At 49.1% G+C, this 15,342-nt stretch overlaps 1 protein-coding gene across 1 annotated transcript in view; it reads right to left on the reverse strand.

Moving 5' to 3' along the window:
• Positions 1 to 15,342, reverse strand: part of IFT81 (intraflagellar transport 81) — a 1,594,755-nt gene that overhangs the window by 1,438,636 nt on the left and 140,777 nt on the right. The window lies entirely within an intron of this gene.

The raw sequence follows: 15,342 nt of genomic DNA on the forward strand, positions 1-15,342 counted from the left end.
CAAGGAAGGGGTAAAAAGAAACAGAAATGGGTTAAACACTCCACTCTAAGGTTCAGAACACTTGCAATAGGCTCAAAGAAGCACAAAGTCACAGGTGAGCAAAAGTCACTAGGCAGGGCCCACTCTTAGAGTAGCCGGAGCGAAAATGTGCCCAAGATCACACTGTTATTAGGGATTCAAAGTCTTGCAAAGAGTTAGAAAGAGTTTAGAGTGGCTTAGAAGTTTAGCCAGGGTATTCCAGGCACTCCCAGGTTCGAAAGCCGGGGGCTAAATCTACCCCGTACAGTCGGTGGCAAGGGAGGCCAGGCGGAACCCGGTACCTTAAGCGGAAAGGATCCTCCAGCGGTGGCAGTTGTTCCAGGCAGTGGCAGCAAGGCTCGACGTCGGTCAGGGGAGAAGAAGTTCTCGCAGAAGAGCAGAAGAAGGAGGTCGTTGCACTGCCCGGGAAGAAACCAGCCGCGGAGTCCTCCGGTCAAAGGGTCGTACCGACTTTCGTGGTTGGGGTAAAAAGTGGTGGGGTTCCGGTTGCCGGGGTGCTTGGCACTGGCAAGGCGGCCACGAGATACCTCGAGAAGCGAAAAGAAGGCGAAAACTGGTTGTCCCCACCAGTCAAGGGAAGGAGCCACTCCGTTAAGAGTTCTCCTCGGTCGTCGGGAAAAGTGGTGAGACGGTTCAGCAGGGCTCCACCGGGTGGTGTCGTCGAAGCAGGTCGGCTCAGCTCTTCCCTCGTCGGATTCTTGGTCCTGTGGCGACTTCTAAAGTTCCAGTCCCCAAAGCCCTGCTTTTATGCAGCAAACCCCCATTCACCCAGCCTAGCTGTCACTCAAACATGCTAAGTGGTGAGCCGGCCGGCTCACCACTTGGGCCAATCAGGACGGAGTGCGACTTGAGTTACCAAGGTAACTCAGTCCAGGGTGCCTAAATCCCCCTCCACCCCTCCTAAGTACCCCAGACAGAGTGGCACCACTTTGGAGGGCTTCTGTGGAGAAGCCCGCCAAAAGTGGAACAAAGGGCTCCACTTTGGGTCAGAGTTACAGAGGCGAACGCCAACGCCATTTTAGAATCAAGTTTTGGCAAAAAGTCCCAACCGGAGTTATAATAATAAATATATAATCCGGCGGTACGTTTAAGGCTACCGTAAATAAATAATTAAATGTGTTAGCCTAAAACAATGGGAAATCCCATAGGAAAATATTCGCGGTCGAATATAAAACGTAGTTTCCACTGCCACCAGCCAAAACTCGATCAGGGGGGACGGAGACGTGCCCCCTCGACTAACAGACCCTGGGGCAATCGAATTGCCCCAGCCGGTACGTCCACAATATGATGGTTTGTACTGGTTCTGTTCAGGATTCAAGACTAGCAAAGTCTTTGGTGACTTTACATGCCCTGGGAGACAGTAGTCAGTCCCAGGGTATGGAGTCTATGTTGGGGAGTCCCTAGGACACCCCTGGGTCACGGCACAGAGGGTGCTGTGTAACCCACATCACAAAAATACATGAGGCCCTATGGAGTAAAAGACCCCATAGCCCATTCAACACAAGGTTTAACCAAGAAAACACACTTCAACATGTCCAAGAGTGGGGGTAAAAGAGTCCCACTCTTGGCAGGAGAAAAAAAAAAGAAACCCCAGAAATCCAGCAAAGCTGCTGGGGGACTCACTAGGTAGGGAAATTCAGCCTAAACAGAGAATTCTCCCTAACACTCCCCCCATGCGAACCCGGACCGGGGTTGCATGGTCTGCCGTCTTTACTTACATTCTTATTATAATACACAACAAAATAACACTCCTTTCTTATTTTATTTTTTAAACACCAAAGTACTCACAACTTGAACCTTCGAGTGCTAAAATGCACCTCTGCGTGTAAACAATGTACGGTCATTTTTTTGTGATGGAGTCACATTAGGTGGAGCTGTTGGAGAGTAGTGGGAGACACTGAGGTCCAGAGAGAAGCAGCCTGAAATGCAATCTGACCCTCCGAGCTGATATATGGGGGGGTGGGGGGTAGGGGTTTACACCTCTCCAACCATTCTCCTAAATGTCATCAGGGGCAACAGAGCAGTATGTACCCATATAGGGATGGGAACTCTCCAGTGGTTAATCATTGCATGCATTATATGGGTGAAAACACAGGTCTTTTCATGCCCCGGTCTCGGCTATTGAACGGGAGTGACAATGACCCTGTGAAGAGTAGATGGGGGCCCCTCTCAGCCTGGGATGGGTGGACTGCCATGGGGATTCCCACAGTTAGTCCTGCCTCAGAGGAGGGGTGTGGGAGTTGGTAGGGCCCCAGTCCAGTCCCTTTTGCAGTTGACTGCCCGTTTGAATGGAGTATAACTGTCGATCACCCAATACCTGTACTGTCCATTTCTGGCCTGTTTTTTTCAGTTTCTGCACTAGGACTTCAACAACCAACAGCCCCAGCACTGGAAGCAAACATCCCGACCAGGAGAAATACAGCAAAGAACAGACGGGACACAGAGGCACCTGCTCAGCATCCTATTGAAGCTGAGACGCTATGCAACCCACACCAGGACAGCAAGAAAAAGTGTGCAGAGCGCTCCAGAAATGTTCACATGCTCACCCACAGAGACATTGTACTCACCTGCGAGGGGTCTGTGTGGCCCCATCTCAAAGCCGGCACCTCAAACCATCTGGAAAGCCCTCACACGAACCGGGACATTGAATGCAGCAGGCTGGCACTTAACACACATTTTGTATGTTTTCTTGCCTGTAAACCTCCCTTCGGAAAACGACAGCTGGATGTTGCCCGGAGAACCCGGTGAGGGAGAGAGCCAATAGAGAGAAACGGAGGGAGAACAAAAGAGGGGGCAGGAAACAGGTCTAGGTTATTCGGGTTAGCTCAAAGGAGGAGAAGGTGGACCAAGAGACCAGGCAGAGGAAAGACTGTGTAAAGGAACTTGGAGGAGAATTGCTGAAGGAGTGTGCAAGGTGAGGTATTGGTTGCTGGGGAAAAGTGGGTACCCAGTCATTTTACCGAATGAAATTCAGAGTGGTTTTATCGAAGTAAAAAATACAGAACATTTTAAATAACAATATATATGGTAGTGGGGTAAGGGGTTAAAAGGGTAGGAAAACAGAGGACGCCCAAATACAAAAAAAGGTTTTGGTATTGTTTACCTCAGTAAAACTTACCATTCAGAATTTTACTTTGGTAAAATCACATATAACCAAAAAGTGGTATTATGACAAACTCGTGGGCAGCTCAAGAGCTACACCACGATATTCAGGGGGGCACTCATTGGACATCTGTTAGCAGAAGGCATGGGTGCCCACAAACCCAGATTTGCTGGACAAGGAGAGAAATAGAAGTGCCCAGAGTCATGCAACACTGAGAAAGCTGCCACCCAAACAGAAGATGTCAAGACTGCGGTTTTAAGCCCCCAGCCTGTATTCAGGGAAATAAATGGGTGACAAGACGTATTGAGGGAAGACAATCCCATGCAGCTGTGGTCATGCTCTCAGGATGTAGACACACTAGGTAGAGGGAAAGAAAGAAGGAATCCCCCCCCCCAATAACATAAGGCACCCTAGATAGATAGATCCCCTGACTGATGCCCCACATTATTAGGTGCTTTAGGGGGTATGTAGGAGTGTAAAAAAAGTGCAGTGGGAAACAGACCTTTGGGGAGTTAGGACGGCAAGCCAGAAAGGTGGTATGAAAAGAGTAAGAGAGCACAAGAAGCCACAGTTTAGTGAGAGCTATAGCTCAATCCTAGACACAAGTCAAAAAGACAAGAAAATAATATGCTGCAGAACGCCTGTTGTCTGCTGTAGCCAGATTCTGGGAAAGGGCTAGAAATTGCATAGTAGGGAATATTTGCTACTAGCCAGCTGAGGACTCTAACCCCAGGCCTGTCAGAAACTTGGGAGTGCACGTAAGAGAAGCTAGTAAGCCAATATTTGTATCACAGTCACTGCCGGGAGCCAGTGATCCAGAGAGTGTGAGAGAGGGAGACAGCACCGTTTTCTGCTAAAGCAGAGAAAGACAACCCTTAGCTGCTGGGCTAGAATAACTTCAGTCAGACCAGCACCCCAATGGGGGGAGAGGTTTCTGCTGGTAAGATATCTGTGGCGAATCAGAAGAAGGACACAGACACTCAGAGGACATGGTACACAATATTTTATTAAAGGAAGAATTATAAGGTCTTCCTTTCCCTATGGTTATGGGTGGTCCCTGCGCCTCTTACTAATTAAGGTGCTCATCAGTCCTTCATGAAAGTCCAAATAAATAATCTGGTGTCCAAAACTACCCTAACTGTCCCTACCACTACCCAAACTAATCTAGGGTCAGAGAATGGCTCCCTTCTCCTTAGGATACTTCTAGTACCAGTCTGTAGGGGTCTTGATTAGTAAATGATCTTTAAATAGTTTCTCGTGATTCCTTGGATCTTTGTCTGTAATTCTTCAGATGGGCTGGTGAGTTTTCCTTCCTCTTTGGGAATCCCCTTTGGGGAACTCCTACACATTTTACACTCCAGGTTGTGGTTCTCAGCTTACCATTGGATACAGTTGTTGCTCAGGTAGGCTTTCCCAACTGGTCTATTATAGCTCAGTTCACTTTGGTCTATTTGGCTATGTATCTGCTGTATTACATTCCCCATTTCCCAGGGTATTATCATTGGGACTTCTCTTTCTTTATTCAGCTTTTCAATAGTTCACTCTTTTGTGTTATCACATTTTTTTTTTGCTTTGATGTTTATTGCATTTTTATAAGGCAATTCAATCATGCTCGATAAACATCAACAACCTTCATTATTCCCACCCCCCTCACATGTACTACCATAACGTTTCGCCCAACGGGACACTGAAGCAGGTAATCCCATCAGAGAGTTCAGACATTCTTGGCGGTGCAGGTTCTGCGTATAGTTCCCCGGCTCGTTAGAGGTCCTGTTCAACAAGGGAATACTGAAGGTAGAACGACCCCACTGTTTCAAATAGTCTCAGAGATTCTGGTTTCCACTCCCCCATTTGAACATAAAAATTCCCTACTCAATCGAAAAGATTTGCATCTTGTCATTTACCATTGCAGCCAGTTTCTTGTACGTGAATATGTCACAGTTTTGTTGATAGTTCACTCTTAGTTGGTGTAGTTTTGTCTTTCCATTTCGGGGCTAGCGCTACCCTCCCCGCTCTTAGCATAGACTCCATTTTCAGCAACCTCGGGGTATCAGTGTCAGCAGCAGGGACGCCCAGCAACACCTGGAGGGGGCACAAGGTGGAAGCTACTATGACCAACTCTTTACTCTAACTGCGGACTTCTGCCCAGCATAGCTGTACCTTCAGACACTCCCACCACATGTGGTACCATGATCCTGGCTGCCCTCACTCCCTTGGGCAGAATGGGGAGTATCCCGCAAACATCTTGGACAGCCTCAAGGGAGGCAAGTGCCAACAGTGTAGGATTTTAAAATGGTGCTGCATAGCCGAGGTGTAAAGGTTGCCGGCAAACATTAACTTGTACATTCTCCCCCAGGCATCATCAGATATCTCCCCCCCAGACTTTGCCTCCCGCAATTGTTTGAACTTCTGCCCTCCTCCCAGTTCTGCCGGGATCAGCACCCTATGCATTTTGGACAGCGTTCCCTTCCTCGCTGTGGACTCGCAAAGCATTTTCTCAAAGAGCATGAGGGTGCAGGAGATTTTAGAGTGCCATTTAAGGTCGGTTATAATACCCTTCTGGTTCAGGTATTCAAAGACATTCAATAATTTCGTTCCCAGGGCCTCAGTCAGGGCCTCATACTCGAAGCGGTTCCACCTGAATAGTTGGGCTACTCTCTCAAGGTCCCTGTTGACCACACCTGCGTTCGTCGGAAGCCCTTGTTTCCCAAATCCAGTGGGTCACCCCACAGTGAGCTCAGGGGCGATGGGCAGGAGGAGAGGGGGTCATTCCCTAAGCCCTTTTTCCACAAGCCCCATAGACCAGAGAGGGTTGGGTGGGTCTTGATATGTGTAGGAATCGCACTGCTTGGTGCCCACAACAGGTCCCTGATTTTTTTAGGATGGGCATGTATGTCTTCAAAATACATCCAGTAGGCACCTAGATCGTCTCATAGATGCTCTAGCATAACTCGCAATTGTGCTGCCTTATGGTACTGATTGAAGTCGGGAAGGCTGAAACCGCCAAAGTCTCTGGGGAGAGTCAGAGTAGCATGTCTAATTCTGGGCCGCTTCCCCTTCCACATAAACTGATTCACCATGGTTTCTAGTTTCGAAAAGAATGTTTCTGGGCGGGGAGAGTAGGGACGTGAACAAATATAGGAGGCAGGGGAGAACGTTCATTTTCACGGATACCATTCGCCCAAACCAGGATAGTGTGAGGGGAGCCCAGCACAGGAGGTCCAGCATTATTTTTTCTAGAATGGGAGTGTAATTGAGCTCTACCAGTTTCATCAGGGCTCTAGGGAGGTGAATGCCCAGGAACAGTGAGGACGAGCTCTCAACTCTCATCCCACCTACAGTTTTCTTACCTCTGGTTGCCGAGTCGTCCATTCCGATGGGCATCACATTAGACTTGGGGAGGTTAATTTTCAGGCCCGAGAACCTGGCAAACAGATTTATCTGGTTTAGGAGTTCAGGGAGGGATTTTGCTAAATTCGTCACATAGCAAAGGATGTCATCAGCAAACAAGGAGAGTTTAAAGTCCACAACCCCACACCAGATTCCCATTATCCCTTGGTTTTCCCTAATAGCAATTGCTAGGGGCACCATGGCCAGGGCATACAGCAAGGGTGAGACAGTAGCTTTGTCTCGTCCCTCTGGTGAGATGGAGAAGGGATGAAATAGTGCCATTCACTGCTACATTTGCTCTGGGGTCATTGTATAGAGCTGAGATCCACTGCCTAAAGTTCCTACCAAACCCCATCTTCTGTAGGACCTTTCCCATGTACCCCCACTCAACTTGTTCAAAGGCCTTCTCTGAGTCTATGGAAATCAAATATGCCTCAAGGCCCTTGCGTTTTGATTTGTGCATCAGGTTTATTGATTAGCTTACATTGTCGGCTCCCTGTCGTCCCGGGATAAACCCCACTTAGTCACCTGATGACTTCGCTGGTACATGGAGACAGAGTCTATTGGCCAGCACTTTTGCCATAATGTTAACGGTGATGTTCAGCAGGGAGATGAGTCTATAGATTGGCACCTTTCCCTTCCTTTGGAATAACTACTATCAAAGCTGAGAGCATGGACTTTGGAAGGGAGCACGTTTCCATTGCATTTTTGAAGTGCTTGGTCATGAATGGGGCCAGGGTGGAGCTAAATCTTTTAAAGACGCAGACAGTAAAGCAGTCTTCTCTCAGCGTCATACCCCCCTCATGCTACTAATAGTGTCTATCACTTCCTGTTCGTAATGGGAGCTTCCAGGGCTTCAGCTTTTAACGGGGGGAGACTCGGGAGGGAGTTCAGGAACCGGTCTACATTGGTCCCGTACCCCTTGTATTCTGAGGTATAGAGGTTCTCGTAATACACCCGAAACTCCCCAGCTATCTGGGGGTCCTCAAGAATCTTTTCACCTCTTATCGTGCGGATCACGTCCACCCTTCTACTGTTTCTCTGCTCTCTTAACCCTCATGCCAGTATTTTATTGGCCTGTTCCCCTTTTTCCATATATTTCTGCTTTAGGAATGCCAGTTTTCTCTCAGTTTGGCCAACCATGAGGGCTTTAAGTTTTGCTTTGTATTCCTGTAGTTTAGCCCATTCCCCTGGGAACATCTGGGATTTTAGTTTCCCTCATGGCTGCAAAGACTCAATTTTTCCCCCTCAGGTCCCTCTCCTCCGCTGACCTTTCTCTCTTTCTCTTGGCCCCCATTCCTATCAGGACTCCCCAAATCGGGGCCTTGAAGGCTTCCCCAAGCACTGGGATCACAACTTCCCTGTTGTCGTTAAGTAAAAAAACTCCCCGATAGCCTTCAGCAGTACCGGGGCTAGTTCTTTATCCCGCAGCAAATGGTCATTGCATGACCACCTAGACTCGTGGTTCGCGGGGGGAAATTCACCAATTCTAACTCTCACCAGGTCATGATCCGATCACGGGATCACTTCTGTGGTGGATTCCCTGGACAACCTGCGACATCTAATACGTCGCTGGGCCAGACCACCATTGTCTACCCCGCCCTCTGGCTTGAAAATTCCTATATGGCACCTCTGAGCCCCCCCCCATTGAGCCAGCAGTAGTTGGCCGTAAACCCCACCTCTCCCTCCCCCCCTGTAGTCAAAAACCAATACTCTACAAGATTTGGCCCACAGGAACGCCGCCTCATAACAGGAGGCCCAAGTAACCCTCTGGCCACTTCAGTATCAAACACTGACTGTTCTGCCTTAGTGGTTTGAAAGCGTTATAGGCTCCAGAGAACCCCGGGGCCCAGTTGGGTGTCACCTCATGATTCCCTCCCATGGACTCATCAAATACTTAGCCCTATTCTCTGGACTGCGGGGGCGACACCAGGTTTAACTTCTTGAATTTCCGATGGCCACGAACACGGCATCTGTCCACAAATCCATTGTACTTCTGGGGTTCACTCCGCTCTTCCACCTCGCGACTCTGATGTGGCCATTGGGGCCGAGTCGCCTAACAGTTCCTGAGTCACTCTGCTTATTTCGTCTTCCATTATGAGACTGTATTTAAATCCATCATACTGGAAGGCTAGAAAGAAGGAAAACCCCCACCTATAATGCACTCCTTTGGAGCTAAGCCACAGGTGCACAGTCTCCTCCAGTTCAGGGCGAAGGTCGACAGGTCCTGGAATACAGTCACCTGCAAGGCAGTCATTCTATCAGGCCTCTTTTTCTTGCCATTTCCAGAATCTTTGATTTCTCTGCAAAGTAATGGAATCTTACCAACACTGATCTTGGACCCCTGCAGCTCCTCCCCGCTCTATGCGCTCCGTCAATGGTGGGTTCATTGGTGTTTCCTTAATTGAAGAGCTTTCCAACAACCCCATTTATGGCCTTCGTGATGTCTATCTGTGTTTCTCCTTCTTGCTCCGGAAACCCGAAAAACCTTAGGTTGTTGCAGCGTTCACGATTTTCAAAATAGTCAATTTTCAGCGTGCACTTCTATTCCTTTCTCTCCAGCTCAGAGAGTCTCATATCGATTTAGATTTCTAATAGGTCCACAGAGGATTGGTTTGCTTCGAGGCCCTGGATACGGTCATCCTTGCGGTCTACTTTTTCGTCCAGCCCATCCAGTCTTTTGCTAATGTCCACCCTAAAGGCTTTTCTTTCTTCAAGAAGCACTGCAATGCCCTTGCTCATCGACTGGGCCTCCTTAGGGTCCGGCGCAGAAGTGGCAGGCATGATTTCCTGTGTTGGAGGAGCGCCTGGTCGGATTAGAATTTTCACAGCAAGGCTGCCCAACTCATAGGTGGGCGAGTGATTTCTGGGTTACTAGGCCTCAGGTTGGGGGTTCCACTCAGGTGAGTGTTGGGGTCAGGCCAGGGGGTATTGTACGTATTCCCCTGTTCACCGGGGCCCTTTGTGCAACAGTTTTTTTTTTGGGCCCCCTAATGGTTCCACAAAGACCAAGGGGGCTACCTGGCCGCAGTCAAGGGGGGGGGCGCTTCCTCTGCTGGTAGGGATCACCAGTTAGTGATGGGTAGGGATGGAGCTTGGAGTGGTTCCTGCACCGTTCTGCAATCATGGGGGTGGGGGGTGTCCTCTATTCTGCTTCCTCCGTTTTCTTCTACCTAACGGGTCCTTGACCACGCTCCACTCCAGGGAGGGGAGTGGGGTGGAGTGGAGGGTCGGAGGCCTGGCCCCAGGGGCTCCCAGAACCATATTGGACCTGCTGCAGGGATCACAGCCTCTAGGCCGCCCACGGCATGCACGCTCTAGGTTGTGCTCCTCGGTCCTCTGAAGCGGCTCGGAGGCTAGGCATGTCCCACTGCCACAGACTTGGCTCGTTTCTCGGGCCTCCCTGGTCTGGAGACTCTGGGATTTCACTGGCAGGTTCACCTGCTTGATGGGCACTTCGGGGGCTCTGGATACAGGCTGCTTCCTCAAATGGGGGCTTCTCGGGCGGGGGGGGCTCTGGATATAATTTGGCCCTTGGGTGAGGAGCAGCATGTAGAGACTTCTATATCTCTATGCCCCCCTGGTGGCCAATGTGTTATCACATTTTAGGTTCATGGGGATCAAGTCAAACTTTGCCTTTTTCCTCTTTTCCCAGGGTATTGTTATCACTGGTTCTTCGCTCTCTTTATGCAGCTTTTCAATAATTCACTATTTGGTATTATCACGTTTTAAGCTCACTTCTTTGTCTGACTGCTACTGAGACGAGTTGGCTGTACGGTATAATGATTCCCTCCTCGAGGCCACCTGTAACTGCTGCCATCTGGTTACCTTCACTTCTGGAGTAGTGTACCTCTGGATCCTTCACACTGGTCCTGGACCGCAGCGCTTTCTTTTCATTGGCATTTACTTCCTCCCTGTCTCTCCTTAACTCATGGTCTCTCGTCTGCCCGCAAAGTCCATGTGTACGGATGACTAACTGGACACCCTGTGGCTTCACATTAGCGGTCCACCACAGATCCTCCTTCGTGGTCTAGCCACCACCTTTCCCCGGCTCCTGCCCCGTTGCGTTCTTGCTCTTCAGGTTCACCATTGCTCTGGCCTTGTGCTCTGCAATATCGAGCAAGTTTGAAACTCACAGGCGTCCTGGTTTCTGCTTCCTGCAGGTGTTTCACAGCTCTGGTCTTTCCTGGGCCGACGTCTGTGTTCTTCATTCTCGGTCCTCTCTCCTTCTGGTTCATTTAGTGCACACTATTCAACGTGTTCTATATGTTCTTTTCTGTAAGATAATGGCATCTGAGGAGTTTCGTCGCCCCAGTCTTGATATGTAAAGGTTTGATATTTGAGAGCACTCCATGTAGGCAATAGTGTGTGCAGCTTTACTCTCCTGATGAGGCCCCACTTGCCTTGATCCCTAGGGTGGGTGTTGCAGAGTTGGTTCACCTCCCAAGCCTCACAGGTGACATTTGTTTGCACCCACTCTGCCCTCCGGGGTAAGGAAAGCAACATCTATGATGCTATGGTATGCTGGAATTCCCCCCAGCCGAGAAGCCCAGTATAGGCCTGACAAGGCACTGTCAGTAGAATATAGTGCTATGCGCTTAAAGAGCAGTGAAATATTATTTATGTTGTATTAGCATTATAGTGCTTTGAATAGCAGGAAACACAAAGTGCTAGACGCCTGTATTTTTGCCTGCATTTGATTGAATTTGCTAAGCAACCACACACGTGAGGTGTGTGCTTTTAGGATATATTTTCATTTATTAACATAGTACTGCATTGACTTTTATAACGTGTAGGTTGAACCAGCAAGAACCAAAAGCACTTTCGCGTTTATCCCAATTAAAAAGGATTAGAACAACAGCCCTCAAGGGATGCATTGTACAATAGGGCCTTGCACTGTCTACACACTGAGGAGTCAGACTTGGGAGACTGACACATATGTGAAGTTTTATCACAAGATGCCATTAATTAAATAAAAGTGTTGATATATGCCTATTTTCCCTAACCTACAAAGGATTTGCCTACTTGTCAAACCACATGACCTAGTGTCCAAAATGTCGGTCCCTCACACTTAATACACACAACAAAATCATACAGGAATTATTTGGCAACTTCAACATATGTACCAATATAAAGGAAACAAGAGTTCTTCGTGATCAGGGTTGGAACCCCTTACCCTAGATCCTTTCAAAAGGTATTACGTTGAGTTACATGTCAAGTGGCATATACAGTTCTTTGTATCCAATGTGTCTGTCATGATGCCCGCTCCCGGGTAGCCGGTTCAAGCCCTGCGTCCCCGAAAGCGGATATCCAGTCCCCAAGGAAGCACCCAGCAACCCCATATAGGGGCCCTTTGGACAGTGTCCTGGCGCCTATGGCGCCAGGCTCATAAAAGTCATCAGTCCTGGTGCCATAGGCGCCAGGCTCATTATGGGAGTGCTTGGGTGCACTTACCTGATGCAGACCATGCTGCAGGATCCCAGCCTCCTTGAGGCCTGAAAGGAACTACTTTACCTGTGGGACTAATTTACCATCCGGGCGTGGTCAGGGAAGGATACATACCTGGAACTTCTTCCAAGGCTATTTAAACCCCACCCGAACAGCCACACGTGCTTCGCGTTGTTCTGCATCTAGCAGCTGGACGCTCACCGTGTCTGCTCCTGCATCCTGACTTCTGCCACGCCTGCCAGCATCCTGGATCACCTGCAAAGGAAGAGAAGAAGAGAACAGAAGAAGGAAAAGTCCTTACCTGCTAAATCCGCATCCCGGAGACATCTCACCGACAATCCTGAAAAGGAAGACTTATTTAAAAGCTCATCGCGTCGATCGCTGCAGCGCCGCATTCCACTCACCTTTACAGGGCGCCTCCATGTTCAGCAGCGATCATCCGGATTCGCAGTCACGCCCCAGCGCCTAGGGAGAAAAAGACCAGAACAAAAGGTGAGAGAGAGAAGGGAATAAGGAAAGCTAAATCTCCATGTTAAGACTTACCTGTTGATTCATTCCCTCTTCATTTCGGGTCCGCGCCGCATCCTGGCATTTCCGGACCCCGGCCCCCAAGGGGAAAAAGAGACATCAGCGTTAATGAGCGAATGAAAAGACATTACCAAAAAACGCTCATTAGAGACTTACCTGATTTCTACAAGGATTTCACCTCTCATCTCGGGTCGGTGCCTGTTCCCCGGCATTCCGTACCCCGGCCCCTATGGGGAAAAAGACACTAGCATTAGTACATTAATGCATCGACACAAGGGGAACCTCTTATCAAAAAACGTACCTGGAAGCCAAGCAAGTTTGGTTCTCACCAATCCGAAAATCCAGTGAAGTAACTGGATACGAACGCGCCCCTGCATCAGAAGCAGGATGGAGAGCTCGTCCTTCCAGACCATAAGGTGAGACGCTACGAGACGCTACGAGGAATCACAGAAGGGTTTCGAGGAGGGTGAGAGGGGAAAGTGGGAGGCCGATTGCATTACCCCGCAGACAGTTAATCCCCTATTTTCGCCTACAGAAGGATACTTCTGCGAGCCAGACAAGCCAGATTTGGGGGCCTGGTCCAGTCCGTCTTCCGAACCCTGCGCATCACCTTAGAAGAGGTCACAGCAGCACAAACCAGGCCAGCGCCTCCGTGGGAGTCAGGTGAGCGTTACAGTGTCCTTCACTTGGCAAGGAGACTTCTTCATATCCACACACCTAATAGCAGTTAAAATTTCCACTTGGCAAGGAGACTTCCCCATGTCCACACAGATAATAGTGTTTACAATTTCCACTTGGCTAATCAATGTCTCTTTCTTCATATATCAGCTTGAAAAGACAACAACACAAAGATTCCTTCCTCGGGAGACAAATCAGTTTTCACTACGTTACATTTCCGCTTCAAAACAAACACAATCAGGATAGATCATTCAACAGTTTTACTTTAGTCAGGATGGTTCAGGCAACAGTACATCAAAACACAGGGGCGGAATTGCAGTTCTTTTCCACTTTCTACTTCAACCACAAGCTTCTACCACAGTTAAAGTACTTCAGCTTCTTTTCTTTCTGGTCCACTCACCTGCCAGGACTAACCACTAATTGTCCCTTTCCTGGTATACTCACCTGCCAGGTTAAGACTCTTACTACTCCTACTGTGTGATGAAACTTGTTCAACACTTTCCACATGTAACTCTATAATGGGGAAAGTTAAATCAAAAACATCTTTAGGCAAGAAGGCGTGCCTGTCACGACCAGTGACCCAGAACCCCACTAGCATGGTCACATGGCAGGTAGGGTTAGGGCTCGGGGTTCATTTGGGGCCCCAAGGGCCTTGCATTGTCACCGGAGACTCTCCTGGAGTCAGTCCTGGCGCCTTTGGCGCCAGGCTCATATTTGGAATGGGACTTGAAGGGACTACTTTTCATATGGAGGCCTGCAGCCAACATGGAGGCACCCACACAGTCTAGTCCCTAAGAACCAGACTGTGCGGTGCAGTGTTTTAGGGTGTGGTAGCCCGGACTACTTTACCTGGACTACTTTACAGGGTAGGCTATATAAACCACACCCAAGCTAAAGAACATGCTTCGCGTTATTCTGCAGCCAGCAGCATAACGCTCACCGTGTTCAGAGACCAGCACCCGGCGTTCCTGGAATCGCGGACCTGCAGAGGAGACAAAAGAACATTATTAGCAGTTCCAGCTTACCTGCAGTCTTCCATCCTTCGATCCCAGCTGCTTGCAGTCTTCCATCCCGTTGGCAGCATCTTCAGGACATCGCGCTCGCACCGGAATGAAGCACCTGGGGAGGAGAGAAAAAGGGACAACGTTAAACAGGTTACTCAGCAGTAACCAAAATCTCCTCACCTGGCTGGGCATATCTTGGCCGGTTCTGCTCCGGAAACACTGCACGCCCAGAAAGACCATCGTAACCTGAAAAGGAATAAAGAATACAGGTTAGCCCAAAAAGACATTAGCGCGCCGCACTTCGCGCTGAACCTACCTTTCTGCATACGCTCCGCATCCATAAATCCCAGCAGGAGCCGAACCCAAGCAGCGCACCCAGCGAACCTCTGCATACCTAAGGGGGAAACAATCAGGGAAAGAGATTAATAGCCCGCAAGAAAGCAAAAGCCCTCAAAGACTACTATAATCGAACTTACCTCTTTAAAGACACTTGAATGGGTTGGCATCAGTGAAGTAAACTTGGTGGCTTCAACCCACAGAAACTACGCGCCCCTGCGCAGAAAGCAGGACGGAGAGCACGCCAGACATCATAACAAGGTGAGGAGGGGGGGCCTTCAGGTTGAGTCCAGGGGGCTGGTGGGATGAAACGAAATCTGAACCTAAGCCCAGTCCTCCTGTGTTTTCAGGCCCAACTGCCATAGAAGACATCATCCCGAGTTGAGTACATCTGGGGGGAAACCCGGCAACCAGGGCATACAGGCGTCCCCGTGGATATCAGGTGAGCGTAACAGTGCCTTCCTTCTTGCCAGATGGACTTTAGTTTGGGCGTGGTACATGTTGTATTGAACTGCCCATCAACCTCATTGTGGCTTTGTGGTATATTCTTTTGGGTCATTCTGTGGCGTTCCTGGTCGGCCGCACAGATGACATCACATTGCATGCGATGATGTCATCACACAGACAGGTAAATGGCAGCCATTTTGGATGCAGAAGTGGGTCCGCGCATCGAACACACTGCGTGGTGTTACAGAGAGCTGCATCTTTGGCCAGGTAGACTTGTACTTTCAGTAAGACCCATGTTAGCATGTCCCATTTAACTATGCACCATTGAAATTAAGAGACAGGTGATTCATGCTTGGCATGCTTTTCCTA

This window comes from Ambystoma mexicanum, chromosome 10, assembly GCF_040938575.1.
Source record: "Ambystoma mexicanum isolate Mex_15411 chromosome 10, UKY_AmexF1_1, whole genome shotgun sequence".
NCBI classification, from domain to species: Eukaryota; Metazoa; Chordata; class Amphibia; order Caudata; family Ambystomatidae; genus Ambystoma; species Ambystoma mexicanum.